The 20,474-nt window shown below is 37.8% G+C and overlaps 1 protein-coding gene across 3 annotated transcripts in view; it reads right to left on the bottom strand.

Annotated features, from left to right (window-relative positions):
* DPH6 (diphthamine biosynthesis 6) overlaps positions 1-20,474 on the bottom strand; it is a 215,905-nt gene that overhangs the window by 12,996 nt on the left and 182,435 nt on the right. Inside the window, exons 15-17 of one of the 3 annotated variants that reach the window (XR_014883606.1) lie at positions 6,074-13,930; positions 3,821-3,908; positions 1,355-2,483 (exon numbers count right to left, since the gene is read on the bottom strand). The gene's annotated coding sequence lies outside the window, so the exon portion shown is untranslated. Of the gene's footprint in view, positions 1-1,354; positions 2,484-3,820; positions 13,931-20,474 lie in introns of those variants that run through there. The other 2 variants (XR_014883605.1, XR_014883604.1) reach the window with 2 other exon arrangements.

The following is a 20,474-nucleotide window of genomic DNA, read 5'->3' as shown; positions in this document are numbered from 1 at the left end:
ATCTGAGAAGACCATAGGGTTTCTCTCAGTTCTGTTCAATGTGTGCTGAACCATGTCTTCATTTCTGTTTTTAGCATCTTTGCTTTAACATCACAATACAACTTCGGAAACTTTTCCAGCGTGTATATTAATCACAGTAAAGAACAACAGGTCTTTAATATTTTCTTTATGTCATCTACAAGCATTTTGAAAATGACACTGCTTAAGAAAGTTAAAAAAAAAAAAAAAGAGATGATTATTTGTTGTTGTTGCGGATTTTCAGCAGGTTCATTGCAAGAACTGAGAGAGGAGGGATGTGAGAGAAAACGTGTACTGCCACATAACTTGCTTGACTGCTTCAGCATCATAGTTGGCAACATTTATAAAGACTGGGAACTTCATATTTTAATCTTCATGTTTGCGAAATACATAGGGCAAACAGCATCAGTTAATCCTGGTTTATTTTATTTGCATGCGTTGTTAACTGCTTTCCTGTAGTACGACCAGCATGTGACAAGAGAGTTAATGGATGAGATTCAATTGTTTTTAAATTCAGTCATACCCTTTGCACTTGAAGTATGAGAGTTGTGTCAGCTCTTCCATTATAAGCTCGTTTGCCAGAGTTTATTTCACAACCAAAAAAAAGCACTTCTGCCATAGTCTTGCTACCCAAGATCTCTGTCTAAGGAATAGTTGTATTATGCATAATTAGAAAGATAGTTTATATGCATTTCCATACATTGCAACAAGGTTAATAAATGTTAAAACATAGTAGACAAATCAAGGGTTCCTTAGCATTCCTTCCTTTATGACCACTTCTTTTTTCCTTCTACATGTCTTTTACACTTAGCTGGCAGAACTTTTCAGGTATTATCTCCAAGAAAATTAATTTACTTGCTGAAAAGAATAATCAGGTAAAAAGAAACATTATCTGTTACTATTTCCAGATATAGAGTCATAGAGTCCATTAAAATATGAAGAGTTTATGTAATTCGTATTGCATTAGTTTGCATGCTAACGATTATAAAATTATAATGATAACTATCAGGAAATCTTTTAGTGTATTTCAAGTTCATAATATAAGGCCCTTATTCTTAATTTTCTTATATGTTAGGAAGCTACCAAAACTAGTGAAAAGGTCACATTAGGGGAACAGGTCATAGGCTGCTTAAGGAAATCAGCTTTTTAGCAGAAAATTCTGGTTCACTAGAATTGTATAACCTGAACAAATAAATAGCTTGGGCACTGATTGGAAATGTGGAAAATCTCAGCTCACATCTGTGCTTTTAATCAGGTGAAACTTTCGTTTAAACCCTTGTGTACGTGTGTGTAGGTGTAGTTGTCTCTATAGAATAAATTAGCCAGCCCACACTCACCTTAGGAAAATGAATAAAAATAAATGTTAGTCTGAATTCAGTTTATCAGTTTTGATCAGAAATAGAAGTGGGAGAAAGTGATGGATTTCCACTGTATGTTTGAGCTTCAGGATAGATCCTTTAGAAATGAAAAAGTTAAACTTTCCCTCTGCCTAAAATATAGTTGTCTCATGCTTAGGTTTCAGTTAAAGTGGCTTAAGCATATCATGCCTTTAGACAAGTTCACCTTCAAATATGGATAGTATGATGAAAACAGCGACCTGAGATTTTGAAAACCTCTGGCTTCAGTTACTAATGATGATACAGTGAGAAATACAGAGAACTTAGGAAATCACTTGGGATTAATATTCCAGTATAGAGCATGAAAGATTAGTTTGAAATTAAAGGCACTTTTCATATCTCCAATATAATCGAAGCAAGGAAAACAGTTGGTGAACGTCACTCACTTTTTAGACATGTCACAGCTGTCCACATGCTTGCTACATCTCCCTATTCAATTTTTAGAGTTTTTAATATGAATATCAATCCTCCTTTTCATAAATGTAACCTATAAATGCCAGGAATCCCTTAGGAGTTTTCTCAGACTTTATTTAATGCCCCACAAGAAGGGATGTAAAAGAGACCTTTATTTTATAAAGTGATCTTATAATTCTGTTCAATATCCATCATTTCCGAGGCCAAGTAATCATATTTAATGGATGCTAAATTACTTTCTTTCAGGCAAGGGTTCCCTCGATAATATTAACCAGTTCAGAGGACTGGCACTTAGAGGGTTGAAACTATGAGGATGTTGGGGTATTTTTTGTTTGTTTTTCAATTACTATTTATTATTATTATTTTTTTAATTTCAAGCAGCTTACAGATACTTTGTCTGGGGTGGCATTCACTAGCACTTCAGTAGGCAAGGGTCAATGCTTCCATTTTGAGCTGTATTTTCACAGGTTTTAGCCTGGCAATAAATACTCCAGTTGTTTTCTGTCAAAAAGAAGTGCCAAAGGTGACTTGCAAAAGACTTTTATCATTTTCGATTTGTCTTCTATTTTTTTCTCTCATTTGTATGTGCATTAAGCCTGGATTTCTTGACACAGAAAGAGGTTTTCGGGAAGCAGTAGAATCAGGATCCTCTATCTAGAGTAGGGGAGCAAGAGCCAAGGGTGACCAAAAGTATGTGTGTAACCTCAACAGCACTGACAAAGGGGCAATCCCACAGTACCCAAAGAAGAGCAGAGAAGTCTGGTGATTATTATGAGAGCCAACCATCAGTTCAGGGATTGACAGACAAATCTGTGGTGTTGAGACAGGTCCAAGTCCTAGCTGGACTTGTCCAAGTCAAGTCAGTGGGTTGCAACAAATTTGAATAAATGATACATTGTCAGGCATAGGATCCTTGACAGGGATACTGATCTAAGAGCAAGGACACTGGTTTGAATGCAGCTTCTGACACGGAGGAGAAGCCACCCCCCTTCTTCCAGCCATTTTCTCACACTGCTCTCAGCAGCTCAAATGCAGCTTGTGCAGCTGCACTGTATTCTGTGCTAACTAAAGCATAGAAAGCCAAATCCCTTGCAGCCAAATCCCATGAGGCTGCACTCAGGGTACTGATAAATGTCTACAGTTTTTTTTCCTACCTTTATTACTTTTTTTCATGTTAATCAGATTTTGATGGTGAAATTCTTAAGAGTCAAGATGAGGAGAGTGGCATCTAGTCTTTCATTTTAAGTTAAGGTTTGCGTAGAGGAAAGTTGTTGAGCTGTGTGAGAGCTGGCTGGGAAGCACTGTATCCTAAGTAGTGTCTAGAATTTTATGCAGAGAGGTTTCACTAATTCAAAAGTTACAGCATTGATATTTTAATGATGACAATCTTTTTCCAATTACTCAGTGGACATTTAAGTTGAACAAATATTTAATAAAAGCCAGTTAAGACCCTCAGACAACCATTATCAAAATTTTTTCCATCTTACTTGTTTATCTTTCAAGAGGAGATGAGATGGAGATTTCAGGTTTTGAAAACATGGACTACAAAGGCTTTGAATAATATGTATATGATTTGCTGTGGAGTGAAATGGGAAATTATAACTATTGTACAATTGCCATCAGCAGTAATGAGGAATGGGTCTGCTCTGCAATGCTGGAATTCAGGAGTAAAAATAGGATACATTGAAAACGTAGATTTACCAATATATATATTTTTTAAGTAAACGTGCTTAGTCACATTCTTTCCATGAAGATTTACAAGTCTTCTGCAAGTGATGATTTAGTGTATAGGCCTTGGATGGGAAAGGCACTCATATCTGTTTTGTCTGATTTGGAAAGATTAAAACTCAATAAATTAAATAGGAAAAAGGTTATTTTTACTTCCATATATTAGACTATATATTAGTACTCTCACTAGCAGAAAAATGACTTCCCAAATGAAAAGGAGAACAAGTGACAAAAATTGCTACGGAAAGGGGAATAATTCTTACCCATGCAGCTATGTTCTGCTGTAGCTTCTTCTGCCCTGCATTTTCCAGTTTTTGGTACTTGAAGCTCAGTCCATTTCATACACGTTTTCTAGAATAAAATCAATATGCAATCAATCTAACCTGAGCTATAACTAGCTGTTACACTGAGCAAAAAAAATTTGTACACTGAACTGCTTAACTAACTAAATGATTTAGTTAGTAAGTCAGTGGTGCTGAAAAGTAGGTCTTCATTAATGGACATCACTGAAAGAGCAAAGAAAGCAGAATGAATCATCAGTCCATTGCCTTTAATAATAAAGTTAAAGAAAAAAGTAATGAATTATTAAGGACAGTGTGAATGGAAAAGAAAAAGAGCAAACATCATCAAGAGTACCAGTATGCAGAATGATGAAGAACTGGATTCTTTGGGTGTTCTTAAGGGTTTTGTTTTTCTTTTCATTTTTTAACTCTGAGAACTGACAATCATTTAGTCCTTGATTCTCCACCTAGCAAAATCACAGACATCTTCTCTCATTTTCAAATAAATCAATGATTCATGTGATTTACATATAAAAGTAGATTTGTGACTGAATCTGGAGGAGGCCCCTGAAGTAGTATTAAAATCAAGTCCCGTTCCTGCTGAGGTTAATAGCAAGAATCAGACAGACTTTAATGAGGACAGAAAGAACCTCCAGGATTTTGATGTTAGGACAAGAGAGCAACTTTGAGAGATTATTCCCTTTACAGAGAAATAAAGAGTGAATACACAGAATTTAATTACGTAAAAGAAGGTATATCTTAGTAGTATGCTTTTGAATCTACTGTCAAAATAATTACATAAAGCCAATTTGCTCAGATACTTCTCCTCAGGAAAAGTTAGACCTACTGCCCAATTTTATTCAACTATTCATATATATATATATATATGTATATATATATATTTCTCTATATGTAATCTTAACACTGTACTTAAATGGTAAAGTTTTCTTTTATGCTGGACTGGATTTTCTTACACAAATGATCTGATTCAGGTCTCTGGGTATAGAATCCCTAAGTAATTATACATTTGGATTTAAATTTGCAGGTCTTCAAAAGAAGAGCTAAGGTAAGTAATTGTTCGTGACAACCGTACATAAAGATTTTCTTGGAATCAACTGGTCATTTATGTGCTTTTTACATCCCACTAAAACATGATGAGTAGATATGCTGGGGATTCTATATTTTAATTTGATAAGTTGTTAACTTTTATTTTGTCTGAATTGGACATTCTAATAGTAAGGATAACCTCACTGTCCGTATTACAGTCTTCGATTATTATTATCACTAAATTCCAAGACAAAAATTTTAATTTTCTGGCTCAGCGAAGAAAATTTTCCTAATTCTGTGTTCTAAGATATCTAAACACCTGCTTTGGGTGTTTTAGGGAGCATCCAGTCCCCAGTAACATGCCCTGTACAAAAACATCCAATGCACTTAAATCCACAAATCAAAAATTTGGTTTCACCCAAATCAGATGAGGAAACTGAAAACTATAGTAAACAGAATAATCAGGACTTCAATTAGTTATGTTGTGGCATCTCTGTATTTCCCCTCTAAAAACACTTTTGACAAAGAGACTTTACAAGCAATGTATTATTGGGCATATATAATACTCTAATTAAATCAATTGCAATGAAAGATAGTAGAATTTATGCACTTGGAGGACATTTTACTTCATCTAATAAAAACATGACTTCAGTGGTAACATTACAGAATTTTTTTCTTTTTCTGTTTTTCTTCTGGCAAATCCTTCTGTTATGGGAATAATCATTTGTCTAGAGATGTGGCTCCTAACTGAAAGGCATCAAGACTTCTCCCTATGACTATGACAGTCACTAAATCAATGTTTTAGGAGAAGCTTTCGAGCTTTCCTAGTAATTCTGAAAATGGAGATCGTTTTGAACTTTCTCTAATAGTCTGTTGTGGACTGTAGGGGGTGATGATGATGATGAGTCAAGAGTTAGTCAGGTAGTAGAGACCGTTGCTGATCAGCACTGAAGGTAGTAGTCAGCTATCTTCAAGATATTACTAAAAGAAATCATCTTGATCCTTATAGTAAGTCGAGGTTTTGTAGAAAGCCAAGAAAAATGTTTAAGGGAAGTTGTACGTCCAGTGATAGAAGCCTTGCTGTGCTCAGTCTCTGATCTTTTGAAATCTTCAATTATCCTGTGGGCTGTGAGACCAAGAGAAAGTTATCTGAATAGTAGCCTGGTCTAGTGTGGCTGGTGACCTTACCCACAGCAGGGGAGTTGAAATTAGATGGTCTTTGAGGTCCTTTTCAACCTAGGCCATTCCATGGTTCTATGCTTCTATGAATCTATGAACAAATAGCAGATTCAACTTTTAGAATTAATATACTTTAGGGGTAATCTCATTGATACACACCAGACACTACATTATATGAAAGGTAATTTTTATGGGGAGATGATAGAGGGGCTACAGGAGCTTCTCTGCTACCTCAGCACCAGCTCATCCAAAATTAAAACTGCGTGCTTATCAGACTTACTATTTCACCCAAAGGAAAGCTGACAGCTTCATCTAATAAGTCCTCTTCTGATGAGCATTCTCCTCCTGGAGCCTGACACATGGCTTTTGGCAGTTACAAGTGAATCAAAACTTGGGACGCAGGAGCCTCTATTAGCTCTTCTAAGTATTTCATTATTTGTAAAGTGTGAGCTTCCCAGGGCCTGTGCTCAATGGTATTGTTTCTTCTATAATGTTTGATTTAAAAAAAAAAAAAACAAAAACAAAAACAGAACAACATATTTGCTAAAACTTACCAAAATTACTTGATCTAGTTGGCTCTGCACTGTAGTGTTTTTCACTTACAGTCTGTATACAGTGATAATAATGAACTGCAGTATCATATGGATTCAACTTTTTTCATTTTAATTAGGTGTCCATCAAATGCAGGCAAAGCATAACAGATATTCATGACAAAAAGGCAATAATCTAAGACTTTGAAGTGTTTTAGCAATTCCAAATGCTCTCTAGAAAACAGGTATGCATAATTGAGGCTTGATTTATCACCTCTATAGTACTGTCAGGAAAAAACATTCTAGAAAACAGCAAGCAAGGCTATGAATGTGTGCGTGCACGCACATGTTGAAGTTATACACTGTAAAAAGCCCTGATTCCTCTAAGGGAAAGTTGATGTATAGCAAACCATATGCAGACAGACAAAAATTGGACAACAGACATAAGACTGTTATTGGACAAATTCCTATAGTGTTAGTCTTGCAATGCATGACTTAATTTCTACACTATGTTTTCTTAAATCAAGATTTTCAAGACCAGTGGTAGCTTGAGATGTGAATAAACTTCCAGTTAGGAAGACAAAATCTATCCACCGTGAGACTAGTGGCTGTGATGCCTGTGACCCTTCCTGTTGTTCTGACTGCAGGCTTGAAATTAATGCTGTACTTTAAATATATGAGATTCCTTAAATCACATCAAATCCTCCTCAGGAGAATGTTAAACAAACAGAATCTGTTAACATAACATTTATCAGCACACACACTGGCAGAAATAGTCTCAGAGATTTTGAATAAATCATAGAGCTGTTTCCAACTTCTCATTTTTCAGAAGACAAAGTGCATGGACAGATGACTTGATTAAGTGATAAGAGGTGAGATACTATAAATGTCAGGTTAATAACAAGACATACATGCTCCAGTAAAAACCTACAATGTGATCAGTTTGGCATTCATTATTCCTAAATATTTTATAGTATTTACATTTAGTCACTATGTAAAACAACAGTAGCTAAGCTATGACTGTTCCGGACAAAGCTGAAAGAGTTTGGAGCTATTCCATCAGCCAATATCACAGTAATTTCCATCATTTCAATCTGTCTCAAATGGAATAAAACTGTCCAGTCATGCTGTGCAACAATATTTTTTCAAACACGTATCAACTCTTTTGGAGACCTCTTAATTTATATTCCACATATTGAAGTGTTTTTCCAGAGGGAGGATGTTGGAAGGAGCTAAAGGGGAAAGAAAAGAATCTTGTCCAAATATTTTACAATTGACTCAACATCCAGTTAAATGCTGAGTCCCTGACAGTTTTTGTGGCTATATTTCAAGCTCTGATTCCAAAATGTATGCTGCTACAATCCCTGCAGAAGTCCCCACTCGTTGGTAACTCTTACTTCACCTTTGATCAAGTCTCATGTGTTCACTCCAAGCTGTCAAGCAGCCTTCATTTTCTTTAAGAACCCATGCAGATCAGGCCTGGTGGGTCGGCTGCATTGCAGGAATAACAATTTTTATTTTATTTTTTTTTTTCCACAGTGTGGTATACTAATTTAAATCTCTCACCCGTCACAACTTTGCTCTTTGTAAGACAGCTTCATTTATGTCTCCACTTCAGCCACTGGGATTACAGGCTATACAATTTCTTAAAAAAAAAAAAATACTGTTAAGTAACAATATATAGTCTATCAAAATGTGATTTGTGAAGCTCCCTTCAATCTTGTTAATAAGACATTCCAAGCCCTCCTAATGATTTATGTGTTGCTCACAACATAAAGGAAGCCCAGGCAATCCACAAGTTTTCTAGAACTGTGTGAAGCTCTGAGGAAATAATAGAAAGTAGCTATTTTGTTATGTCTTCTGGGGCTATATACCAACCCTACCTAGAGTTTAGAGTACAATTCTGTCTTTCTAGTAGTTGAACTAGTTGGCAGGAGTTGGACTTGATGATTCTTGTGGATCCCTACAAACTACAAACATTTTGTTCCATTGCTGAAATCAGACATCACTGATCTGCAAGGCTAACCTGTAATTGTCTTCAAATGCTTCAGGATCATTTAAATTGCAGTTCTACAGAGAAAGGAAGATGGAAGTGTGAAATAAAGAGTCTACGGGCTTGATTCATGAAAAAGCTACAGACCATTTACATAGGAAAGAAATGCAAGAAAATCCTTTACAGTGTGCCTATGTGATTTATTAAATTCCTTTTTCCTGTGTAAGTGGTTAACTGCACTGGAAAGGTATTGAATCCAGAGAAGAGACAAAAGGCAAAAATAAAGGTAGAGCATTGTAGCCTGCTCAAGATTTGCGCTTAGCAGGCAAATAAAAAGGTAACTGTGGTAAATACACAAAAGATTTTTGAAGTTCAATAGACTACTTTTGAAATGGTCATTGAGGATGTGTGCTTGGAGTGCTCCTATATTCTTTACAGAGAGAGTGGTGAGGTACTGGAACAGGCTGCCCAGAGAGGTTGTGGATGTCCCATCCCTGGAAGTGTTCAAGGCCAGATTGGATGGGGCCCTGCACAGCCTGGTCTAGTATTAAATGGGGAGGTTGATTGCCCTGCATGTGGCAGGGGAGTTGGAGATTCATGATCTCTTCCAACCCTGGCCATTCTGTGATTGTATATTGGAACAAGAAGTACAATTACATTGAAACATGAAAAATGATGATATGCTATGGTTCTTTGTTTGCTTGCTAGCTTTTAAAGTAGTAGTAGTTGTTTTTAGAGTAATATCAGTATATTAAAACCTCGAAGAAGCAAAATCGCAGTGCTGAGCTTCATAGTCAAAGGAAGATTCACAAAGGCTAAAGATGCAATCTGACTAAAAATATTCTGTCTTTTTTTTTTTTGTCTAACTGTTCTTTGCCTTATGTTAGATGGTTTCACTGAAGGTAGAGATTTTTCCTCTTGCTTCTCCTTTAGCAATGGTCTGTAGAAAGACAATGGGAACTTTTACTTATTTTGCTCTACCTCTCCACTCTAACTTAAACTATATAACGCTTTACTGCAGCCCTCCAAAATGCTTGGTGACTGTGCCTTAAAGATCAGTGTTCAAGATCAGAGACCAACATTGCTCAGGAGGGACTGCTTCATTTTTGATGTGGAGGAAACATCCTAACAACAGCTTCTAAGCGGAGCTTTCTCTAAATAAAAACATAACAGATTGAAGAGTGGGACCAGGAACATGTTCTGAATATGCAAAGTTGGACCTGGCAGCTAGATATGACTTGCTAACATTTAAACTAGGAATTTCCTTACACATGTTAAGGTCAAAATTGTTCATCATAGTAGGTAAGACATTCTCACTAACACATGGTAGGCTCCAAAAACAGGTTTGGAAGGACAATATCAGACTTCCTCAAACTATATGTGTACTAGAATTTCTTTTAAATATTCATTGGTGAAAGAAAGTTCAGTTGGCTAAGAAAAATGCAAATGAATGGTTAAAGAAAGTGTAGAAGAGAAGTTAAGGGAAGAATTTTTTAATTTGATAAGTAGATAACAGAGTATGCAGTTTGAAGGATTTCTTTAATTTGAAGTCAGGAAGTTTTTGTAGGAAAGCAGGAAGTCATTGGAGAAGGAGAGAGAGAAAGAGTGGAAAAAATCTCTCAGCATTTCTAAGAATATTGCTGAAATCTAAAATTCTATGAGCTGGCAAGGCACAATACAGAAAAACGTATAGAGAAGAACAAAGAACCTGTATCAGTACATATTAATATGGGTTGTGCTGGAGACTAAATGAAGATTCCAAGCTGAGTGGACTCTGGGTGGGCTTGAAGGTTATACAGGACATGAAGACAATAAAATCAGGATGTGTCCTGGGACATGCTGCAGAGATTGAATATGTATAAAAAAAAAAACCATGAGAAAATGAACTAAGCTATGTAGGATGATCTGGCATGGAAGTGGAATGAATTTCTGCATATATCAAACAAATGGTTTGGTTGTATTTATGATTTACAGGATGAAAAAGGGAGCTTTTTTTACTCTTGTTTTGCTTAGCAACAGCAACAAAAAGAAGTACTCAGCTGGGACTGTCAATTGCTCAGCTCATTAAAATATTAAGAGGGAATGCATTTTAGCAGAGCTCTGAGCCTGCAAAGCTGCCAAAATCATCTTCCTAATACCCACAAAAAGACTATTGAGAGCTCCTTGCCTTTTTCTTTTCCATTTCACCCCTTTTTGCCACCAGTCTTGGAACAGGTCACTTCCCATAGTTTTTACTAGCTACCATTCCTATGTCTGAAGTAAAGGTGCCCCAGACACCCTGTCCCAGGGCCCTTCAGTGGCACATTTTAGGAGAATGTTTCCTGCTGTAGCTGTGGTGGCTATGTGTCACAAGGCTAGATCAGAATGAAATGGTATGGTGTTACAATTCAAAAGATCAGTGCAGTGAAAAGGCAATAGAGAAGTGCAACAGCAAAGCAACTAACACGGATGAGATAGTGTTACAACAGAAAAGTGCTCACCTACCTCTGAGAATCTAGGCTTACAGGAAAGACTCCACAAGGGAAGAATCTCCAACCAGAGACCCTTCCTCAGTAGCAGTCAGCTCTTAAATGTGGTCTAAGAGAGGTGCAGCCAGGTTCCACCCCTTCCAGTTGCACAGGAGAATTGCCTTCACCTGTGCTCCCAAGGCTGACTGGGTTCTTTCTGCAGGTGCTCAATCAGCAGTTCAGGCTGTGACTCAACAGTTACCACAGGAGAAATACCAAGGTGCCAACCTGAGATGCTTCTTTTGTTTTCAGCCCTTTTGATTTTCAGAATGAGGTGTAACGACTTACACCTGATAACCAGCAGAAATGGATGGCAAAACAGGATTCGCAGTAATATAACCTGTTTCAGACTCTTTCTAGGTTATTTGTATGCTGGGCACTGCAAAATTCCATCAGCTCCTGAATCAAGGAGCTTAATGCAGGAGATAAGACAGGGCAAATCTAGTCAGTCTCCGTTGCCTACACTTCTTGGGACTGTAATGCTCCAGCAGAAAGGGAGATCTTGAAATAAATGTCTGCAATGGGCTTCTGTTGTACCCCGTTGACTACGCGTTCAGGCCTGGAGATTCCATGGGCACCTCCTCTGGCTTCTCAGTGACATACGACACACTACCGTGGTTTACATACCTGCCAGATCCCTCTAGAAATTTTTCCACTGCAAATCCCAATGCCCCTTAGTGCACCCGGGTGCGCATACTCCAGACCTGGGCCTTCAGCGCAATGTTGGTGTAAGACATTTCTGGCAGCCTGCTTCTTTCAGATGCTTCACAAGTGCCAAGTCAGAATATGCTCATTCTGCAGAAAGAAAACAGCTGTTTATTCTATCTTATTTGAATGGTGGTGTGGATCTTAATTCAGCAAAGTCATAAAGTATGTTGGTAAATTGTGAGTGTGTGTAGGTGGGTGTGTTGGTGGGTGTAGGGAGCATATGGAAGAGAGCGCAGCATGGGAAGGCTACCAGCAGAATGTTTAAGAATAAATAAAACAGAGCAGACTTCTCTCTTAGTGCATTTTAGCTCTTCGGACAATGCTTCAGCCCTTCTCCTAACCGTAAACTGCCCTAATGGTTGTTTACATTGTACTCGGACCTCTATATACGCTACAGATATAATTCTTGTATTTCTGCCTCTAGGTCACAAAAGGTAATAAAAAACATGAAGATGCAATCCGTAATACAAAATTAGCACACACACACAAAAAGGCTTGCAATTTGGAAAAAGAGGTAAAGACTGGTGTTTACTTGTTCAATACACATTCCACTTCGTGTGGATCACGATGCTCAGCGCAGCATCGGGACAGCAAAATGCAGAAACTTCGAGGTAGACCCCTGCGCTCATAGGATTCATTTCCCCGCCGTGCACACATACCGTTCACACAGCCAATGAGGCCGGTGGCGACGTCCCGCTTCGCTGCCTCACTTCCATTTCCGCCCTGGAGGCAGGGAAGCAGCCCTGCGCCTCGCTGCCGGCAGGGGGCAGCATTGCCCGACACATCTTGCGCTGCCGCCGAGAGGGGCTGGGCGGAAAGAAGGCGGGTAGTTCGCCGCGTTGAGCAGCGCGAAGCTCGGCCGCCTGCAGGCAGCCGTCTTGGCTCGGGAGGTTGATCGGGGTAGGCTGCCGGCCGCGCAGCGCTGCTAGGGAAGAAGCGCGTTTCACCTAGCCTGGGAGCCATCTGACAGGCTGTGCTGGGCTCCAGTGTGCTGCCTGAGCAGCCTAGAGCTGTGTGCTGCACCTTGAAAAGTATACAGACAAGAAGTTGCAATGAGTTGTGTTTTTCTCCTTTCCCTTTTCTTCTCCTTTTCTCTTTTCTCTCCTTTTCTCTGCTTTACATTTCTTTCCTTTTCTTTTCTCTCATCTTCCTTTTCCCTTCTTTTTTTTTTTTTTTTTCTTTTTCTTCTTCTTCTTTATCTTTTCCTGTATGTTGATCATGTAGTTTATTTACAAGTTCTGTTTTGTTAAATTTTGGTAATCTCTATTCAAGCTACTGAGTCATGAAATGTTTCCATCCCAAGAAGCACTATGTCAAAGATGCTCACATGACTGGGGAGTGTACACTCAACTTCAGATCAAAATGAGAATGGTGTTCCCAGCCACGTGAGTGTGTTTGAAACATGTAAGCAGAGTGCTTGGGCTCCTTAAAGGCAGTGGATAATCTTTCACTGCTGGGTCTCCTTGCTGAGAGATGTGCAGAAACTATGTAAAAGTGTGATTCAGGAAGCTCCCTGATGGTTGCAGTGTGTATTTACGTGTGTATTTACTGTGTGTCAGCTGTCCTATTCTTGTGCTTTTCATCCTGGTGCGGATGTTAGAGTCCTTAGAAACAGCCACAAAGGTACTTTCCTTTTTCTGGATGTACACTAAACAGCACATCAATACTGGGGAAAAAGAGGAGAAAAGAACACCAAAATGAAGAAATGGGAATACAGAGAGGACAGAAAGGGGAGAAAAGAGACCCATGGTGGTAGAAGAGTTGTCTAAAGACCAAAGGGGAACATCCAGTGGTCAGTAAAGAATAAGTAATTTTCTCACTTCTCCTGTACTGATTGTACTTTCTACTACTCCCAAACCACCCTTTCTGTAAAGCAATTATTTGAAAATCTCAGTAATATCCAAAACAGAGTTTTCTGGTTTTTGAAGATCCAAATGAAAACGAGAAAATGTGCCCCAAAAGAGTATGCAGCACTACCTACTGCTGCATAGTGCAGGGACACACAAGTCCAGAGGGTAGCTCATCTGCTTCTGCGCAGGCAACACCTGGCTGTGCTGTGCTTCCTGCTTCTCCATCACTCAGTGCGGGCAAGAGCATCTCCCTTCCATTTTGAGGTCTTCTACAGAGACTGGAAAGCAAATAAAAACTCTCACAGTATTTTATTTTAAGAAGTCTGTGTTTCTCACAGCTGAGTCAGGACTTATCAGCCTTATCAACTGAGGGCTTAATGAGCACTCAACGTGTTCTCCTTTCTCGTAACATACAATGCCTGCAGCATACCTTATTGTACACCTAGCACTGCTTACCAGAAAATCTTCACAACAATCCAACCCATTTCTTATTTTACAGAGAGGAAAAGATCATAAATAAATAACTTACAACCATTGCAAATTTCAGTGTCAGCATTGCATTTTAGCAAGTCACGCCTTAGCTCACACCAATTGGCTCTACTTACATTACAGAGATAAGGCCTTTTTTCTTTACTGGAAAAAAACATCTCAAAGAATCAGAAAAAAAAAAATCTTTTAAATAGAATTTGGGTTCTTTCAAGAGACATAAATTACAACAAAATGAGCAACAGAAAAGTTTCCAAGATCCAAGGTTATTTGTAATTTCTGATAATAAGAGAATCTGAGCAGAAAATCTGAGCTTCTCAGTAAAGAAAGAAACATTTTGACATAATTCCGTTATGCAAAAACCTCCTGCAATAAACCCCTCAAAATAACATACATGCACCCCAAACAACAATAAAAGCAAACATGAAATATTTTTGTTTTCATTCAAATAGTTGTAGGATGGAGTTGGAAGCCTGCGGCCAGCTCTTTTTGTGTCTTGAAATCGTTTTGTGACACACATGAAAAAGTTTGGCCACCCCTGATATATGTGCATATTAGAGTGTGCACTCAGGGTTTGAAATACAGTGAATGAAATTGCTCACAGCACATTAAGAATGCTCAGCAACATGCAATTTTAGGGTCGCACTTTATGCTGTAAGACACATTGTGCTGTTAGCAATATTTTTTCTTTCACTAAGCACACATTATTTGAGTTTTCTAGTTGAGCATACACCTAAAAGAATCTTTACTTTTTTAAGAGAGGACCATAAATTATTATCAAAGACTAGGGTATGAAATCAGCTGTTATTTGAACACACTCTGTTTCTTCTGTAAGTCCTATATCATTCTTGCATCAATATTCTTAACAGCAAAGCATGAATTCAGAGGATATAAAACCTGTAGATCCAATTAAAGAGACATTACATACAAGTTGGACAGTGATGGTGTTTTTTTTAAAACAAAATTCTGTCCCTTCACTTTTTTGTGTGTGTAACCTCCTTTCATTTCCGTAGTTTATTTTCCTTTTCAAAGACTCAAAGCTGACTGCTTTTCATCCATTTCTTTTCGCAATAAAAAACAATGGTACCTTCTTCCCCCCTACTGCATTCCATCTCACTTCCACCTATCCTCTAAGAGGGGGGAGAGCCAGCTTTGGGGAGCATTTGTCAGATTAGAAATTGAGCAGTGATGTGGCTGTGTGTGAGTGTGTGCATGAGATAATAAATAAATAAATAAATAAATAAATAAAAATAGAGAGCTGAAAAAATAATTCATTGTATGTAGCATAGAAGAAAAATCATGATGAAGTCCTAAGTTAACTCACGTAATGCTTTCAGGAATCAGAAAAATGACACTGTCAAAACACAACATTAGTTTTCAGAAGCCTCCAGGCAAAATTTTATTTATTTAAAGTTAGCTCCTATTTTAATAACAAAAAAGTGGCAGCGTATTCTACATCAAAGAAAAAACTTTTCCTAATGTTTCCATTCCCCTTGTGAAGTACTTGAGCTGAAGAAGTGGAGCTGTCTCTCTCTAAATAATTATGTGAGTGGCAGAATCTCAACCTGAGAAAGCTTTGTCTGCACTGGGGATTGCAGCATAAAGAGAATCACGTTTGCCTTGCCTAATCTGTGTGGCAATATGAGATATTCTGAAATTTGGTATTTAAATAGTTTGTTTTAAATGACATCCATAGCAGTGGAAAGCAAATCCTCAGTCGGAATCTTGGTGCCCTGTGTTGCCTTGGTGGAGGAGGAGAAGTGCACCCAGGGGATCTGGGTCTCAAACCAGACCATGTTCCTTGTGGTCGCTCCAGGCACCTGGAGAAGTGTCCCCTAACATCACTATGGCACACTGGGTGTGGTTCCTCTTGCACGCTCCTCCATTTGGGGCATCTTGGCGTTCAGAAGCCAGACCAAAGCACTCTCTTAGAGTAATCAGATGTTTACCTTATTGAAAGAATTAGAGCTACATTTAAAAGTACACTTCTGGGTCTCTTAACTCAGTTTACTCCTCTTCATTTGTCAAACACTACTTACACCTAGTAGCAGCGATTAGGCAGCCCAGAGTCCTCTTCTTCAAAGATATCTTATAAATAAAGAATAATCCCACTAGGTCTCTAGACCTTTTGCTTACCTTTTAGCTTCTCTTCCCTACAGGTTCCTAAATAACACCACTCTTTTGACACTGATTCTTGTCTGCATTTCCTTTCTATTATTTTGTATCACTTAACACCTCCTGCTTTGAACCTGAACCAGTGCATTGTGAATTTAGTTCAGTTACAAAAAGCCTCTCTGCATTTGCATGTATCTGGGTCTCGTTGCAGTGCATGGATCAGCGTGGGAGAAGGGCTGAACTTTGCAAAGAGAGGGAGAGAGAACTCTTACAGCTGAGAAATGTATTTCTTCCTTCTGAACTCATATTCTTCTATAAGCAACAAAATAAAGTCAAGGCAGCAACAATTAAAACATGAGTCTCACAGAATCTGCAGTTGTGCCTGCATGAGCTTGTACCCCTAATGTGACATCATGACTTCTGTGTCAGAGGAACAATGTCTTCCTTGTAAAGTGGGGATATGGCAGTAAAAGGGTGTACTGGAGAAGTTACAATTGTTTAGAATTGGCAACAGTCATCCATAGCAGGAACCCAGCAGAGAGTTTTTTTCCCTTCTGTCTTGGCAAAATCTGAAGTGGAACAAATCTTGCAAGCAACAGAAAGCAACAAGGCTAACTACCTGGTGACTTTGAAGCCTGAGTATCTGTTACAAATGTGCTCCTGCCAAAGCAAACATCCCTGCCCAGTGGATGGCAGGGAGCAGCAGAGTTCCCCTTGGAGCAGCAAACCCCAATATGTCCACCCTGAGGGGAAGCCTGTAGTGTGTGGTTGCCCCACTAATAGCCCAACATGCCAATGCTGTGAGGAGAGGCCTGTGGTACGTGGCTGCCCCACTGACGGCCCAAACAGACATTGGGTCGTGGGCTTGAACAACATGTTGAGACCACCAGAGGAATCATGCTGTGAAAAGTATCGTTAGTGTTACAGGGTGGATTATAGACTGCTCCTATGATCTGAGAGTGCTGCAGGCGGTGTGCTAGGAGAAAAGCTTTCCAGATTGCGCTCATGCAAATCGGTATCTGTGATCACATTCATTATGGCTCCCACTACAACATTATTTTCACACTCTCGTGTGCTGTTCACTCAGTCTAAACTTTTTTGTTACTGCAGGTTGTATGACTACAACTTAGCATCTCTTTGCCAACACCTTTACATGAGTGAGAAAACATTATTTCAAAGATACAAATATGGTAACAGAGGCACATGAAAAGTAATGGGAGTGCTTAAAATTAACCAGAAGAGGGGTGGCATGACCCTAACCTACATTTCCTGACTCTAGAGTCCCCTAACAGGTTACTGAATCAGAGTGTCTGTCAGTTTGTTCAGGGCATTTAGTTCAGCTTAGTTTTTTGTGCTCAAAAAATATTTTCTTCTGAATGGGAGATCTATGTAATTTAGGGAAGAGCTGGAATTGCTGTATGGGAGAAGCAGAAGTGAAATATGACCACAGTATTGAGCACGTATGTTTTTACTGGACAGGAATCTTTTCAGATTGATTAAACTGTAAAACTATTTCAAAATGACTTAGGATTAAAAATACAATCACAAAACAGCAATATAATAGCTATAATAACAATGAGCAGACATATCCAAGAGATGGTTTTCAAACATTTTGCATGAAATAGGGAGTGAAAGGAATGACGAGACAGTGCTGCCAGGACATAACCTTTGAGAAGATCCTCAGGACAACCTAACTAACTGTTTGGAAGTAAAAGGAAAAAGCAGACAGTGCTTTAAAAAATGAGAAAGGCAAAACCTAGCCATGAATTAATCCAACAAAAGTCAAAGCCAAGAAATTGTGAGCAGTGAGTCATCAGTAAAAGGGCACTTGTGTGTAACATACGGGTTCAGTTCACAGGTACCCAATCTGTTTTTTAAAATTAAAATTTAAAATATGTCAAAAATATTCAGCGTTCAGATGAAAGTTGAAAAAAAGACTTTCAAGATTTCAAGTCTGAATTTTGAATGTTTGGCTAATACATCAACACAGGCTGGCTTGCCAAAAATATTAAAATACAACTAAGGAGATCATAAATTAGTAAATTGTCAAGTATTCTTAATACTAATGCCAGACATTTATAATAGTAAAAGAAGGTTACTTAAATAATAAGTGTCAACTACTACTCAGAGAGCTCAGGACAGTTTTACTTTAATGCACAGGATAAACTTTGCTTCAACAAAGCCATTTGGAAAGAAGTAACAATGCTTTAACTTGGAAACATGAGAAGTACCTATATTTTAGGATTTCAGTATTCACTTAGAGAACTATTATACCGTACAGTACAAACCTTTTATTAAATCACTGCATTCATTTATATGAAATAAAAGTTTTATTCAATCACTGTATATTGATAGACTAGACTACTGCATGTAGACAGGAGATAATGGATTGAGCATAACGTCCTTGAAGGTGAGTAGCTGCTTCAGCTCACCTCTTTAATACTCAGGAGATATCCTGCTTCCATTGCCCATTGGACTTTTGAGAACCAAGGGGAAAGATGCACCAGTGCTGTCTGGTGTAACAAATCAGCTCCTGAATCACCTAACTATAAAACTCATAGAGAAAAAAAAATTAAATGATCTCTGCTTAAAATATCTCAATGTCATTTTTAAATCTCTTTAGGAAGATCAGCCCTGGTGACTTTATAGCAGCTTAGCCATGTGCATTGTAAAGGCTCAACGGTACTGTAGCCATAACTGGGTTTTGAAATGAATAAAACACAAAGTTATTAAATCAATTTTGGTCTTGCAGTCTCATTTGACCACTTCATTTTAGTATTAAGTATTAAGAAATTAAAGAATTCGATACACAGATTTCTAAGAGGCAGGAGACAGAACTTCACTGGCATAGAGATCTGTAAGAAGGCATGGATTTCTTTTTGTAATTGTGATTTGAAAAAAGTGATTGCCACACTCTTAACACTTGTTACATCAGAGAAAGAAGAAATTAAATTTGTGGGTTACTTTTTAAAAACATCTTCCCAGCAATTATTTAGCTTTTTTGAGTTCTGAGTTCTCGAATGATTAGCAAACCTTTTTTGTGTCATAATACACACAGAACATATTTTCCTGCAAGCCCAAATGTTAGAATCTGTGTGCTTATATATAATCCTCAAAACTAGCATCGTAGAAGAATATATATAGTCAAAATTAAAATCTGCTGATGTAAACACTCACAAAAGCTTATCCTTCAAACGAATAAAGCAAACAAAACAAAAAAGTAAACAAACAAAACCCAAAGTAAAACAAAAACCAAAACAATTGCATCTATAAATTTTAAGTATTTGTTCTTTCCCTCTTTTCATGAAAACTAACATTTGTGTATTTATGTGCCTGTGTGCCTGTCTATCTTCAGCTAGCACATTTGTTACAAAGAAGCTGAAGAAGACCTGTGAAACAACTTATTCACAGTAGAATCCAGTAATTATGATGCATCTGCAGCATAAGGCAGATAAAATGGCGTTAAGACATTTCTTTCTATTATAAAAGTCTTAGGTTGCTATATGGAACAGCATTTTACCCTCTTGCCTTGCATATCAGTGTTGAAGAAACTGCCTTGTTCACATTGTTCACATTTAAAGCTCAGCAGACTCATCTTATAGTTTTACTCAGACACTTAGAAGATGTATGAAGCATTTAAAGGAGAAAGTCTTCAGATAGTTCTTTTTTATCTGTTCACAAAATAAACCCATTAAACCCACTGAAGATTTTCTAGTCTCAAAAACAAACAAAACAAACCAAAACCAACAACCTTTCTGTTGAAGAAGAAAATATTGTACCATTTTATAAACCAATGCATTATGTTTTCATTTCTCAGTATTAGGAAAAAAAGAAGGATAGTTTGAATTATGAATCTTTAAGGAAAACTTGCAGGAAAAGCAAGTTTCTCTGACCCTGGGCTGTGGATATACTGCAGTGAAAGAAAATACTGATATTTTCAGGGAGAAGTAAGAAAATGATTTAGCCTTCTAAAAGAGTAGAATTCAAATAAAACAGGCACATCCAGGTATTAGCAAAATCTTTTTTGACTGTGGGGAAGAGCAAAGATCAAATGTGTGTGTTTTAGTGTAGCCTAAAAATGATGCTGAATGCAAACAAACCAATATGTTGTTAACAGATTCTTCCTTTTCCTGTTATTAAATTTAATTTGATGCATCCATGTATTCAAACACTGGTGTATAAAAAGCTTTCTGTCTTCTCTCATCTAAAAATATTTGAATA

The sequence above is a fragment of the Meleagris gallopavo genome, chromosome 5 (genome assembly GCF_905368555.1).
Source record: "Meleagris gallopavo chromosome 5, MGAL_WU_HG_1.1, whole genome shotgun sequence".
NCBI lineage: Eukaryota > Metazoa > Chordata > Aves > Galliformes > Phasianidae > Meleagris > Meleagris gallopavo.
The sequence above is the reverse complement of the archived record's forward strand: the minus strand, read 5'-3'. Positions and strand labels throughout refer to the sequence as shown.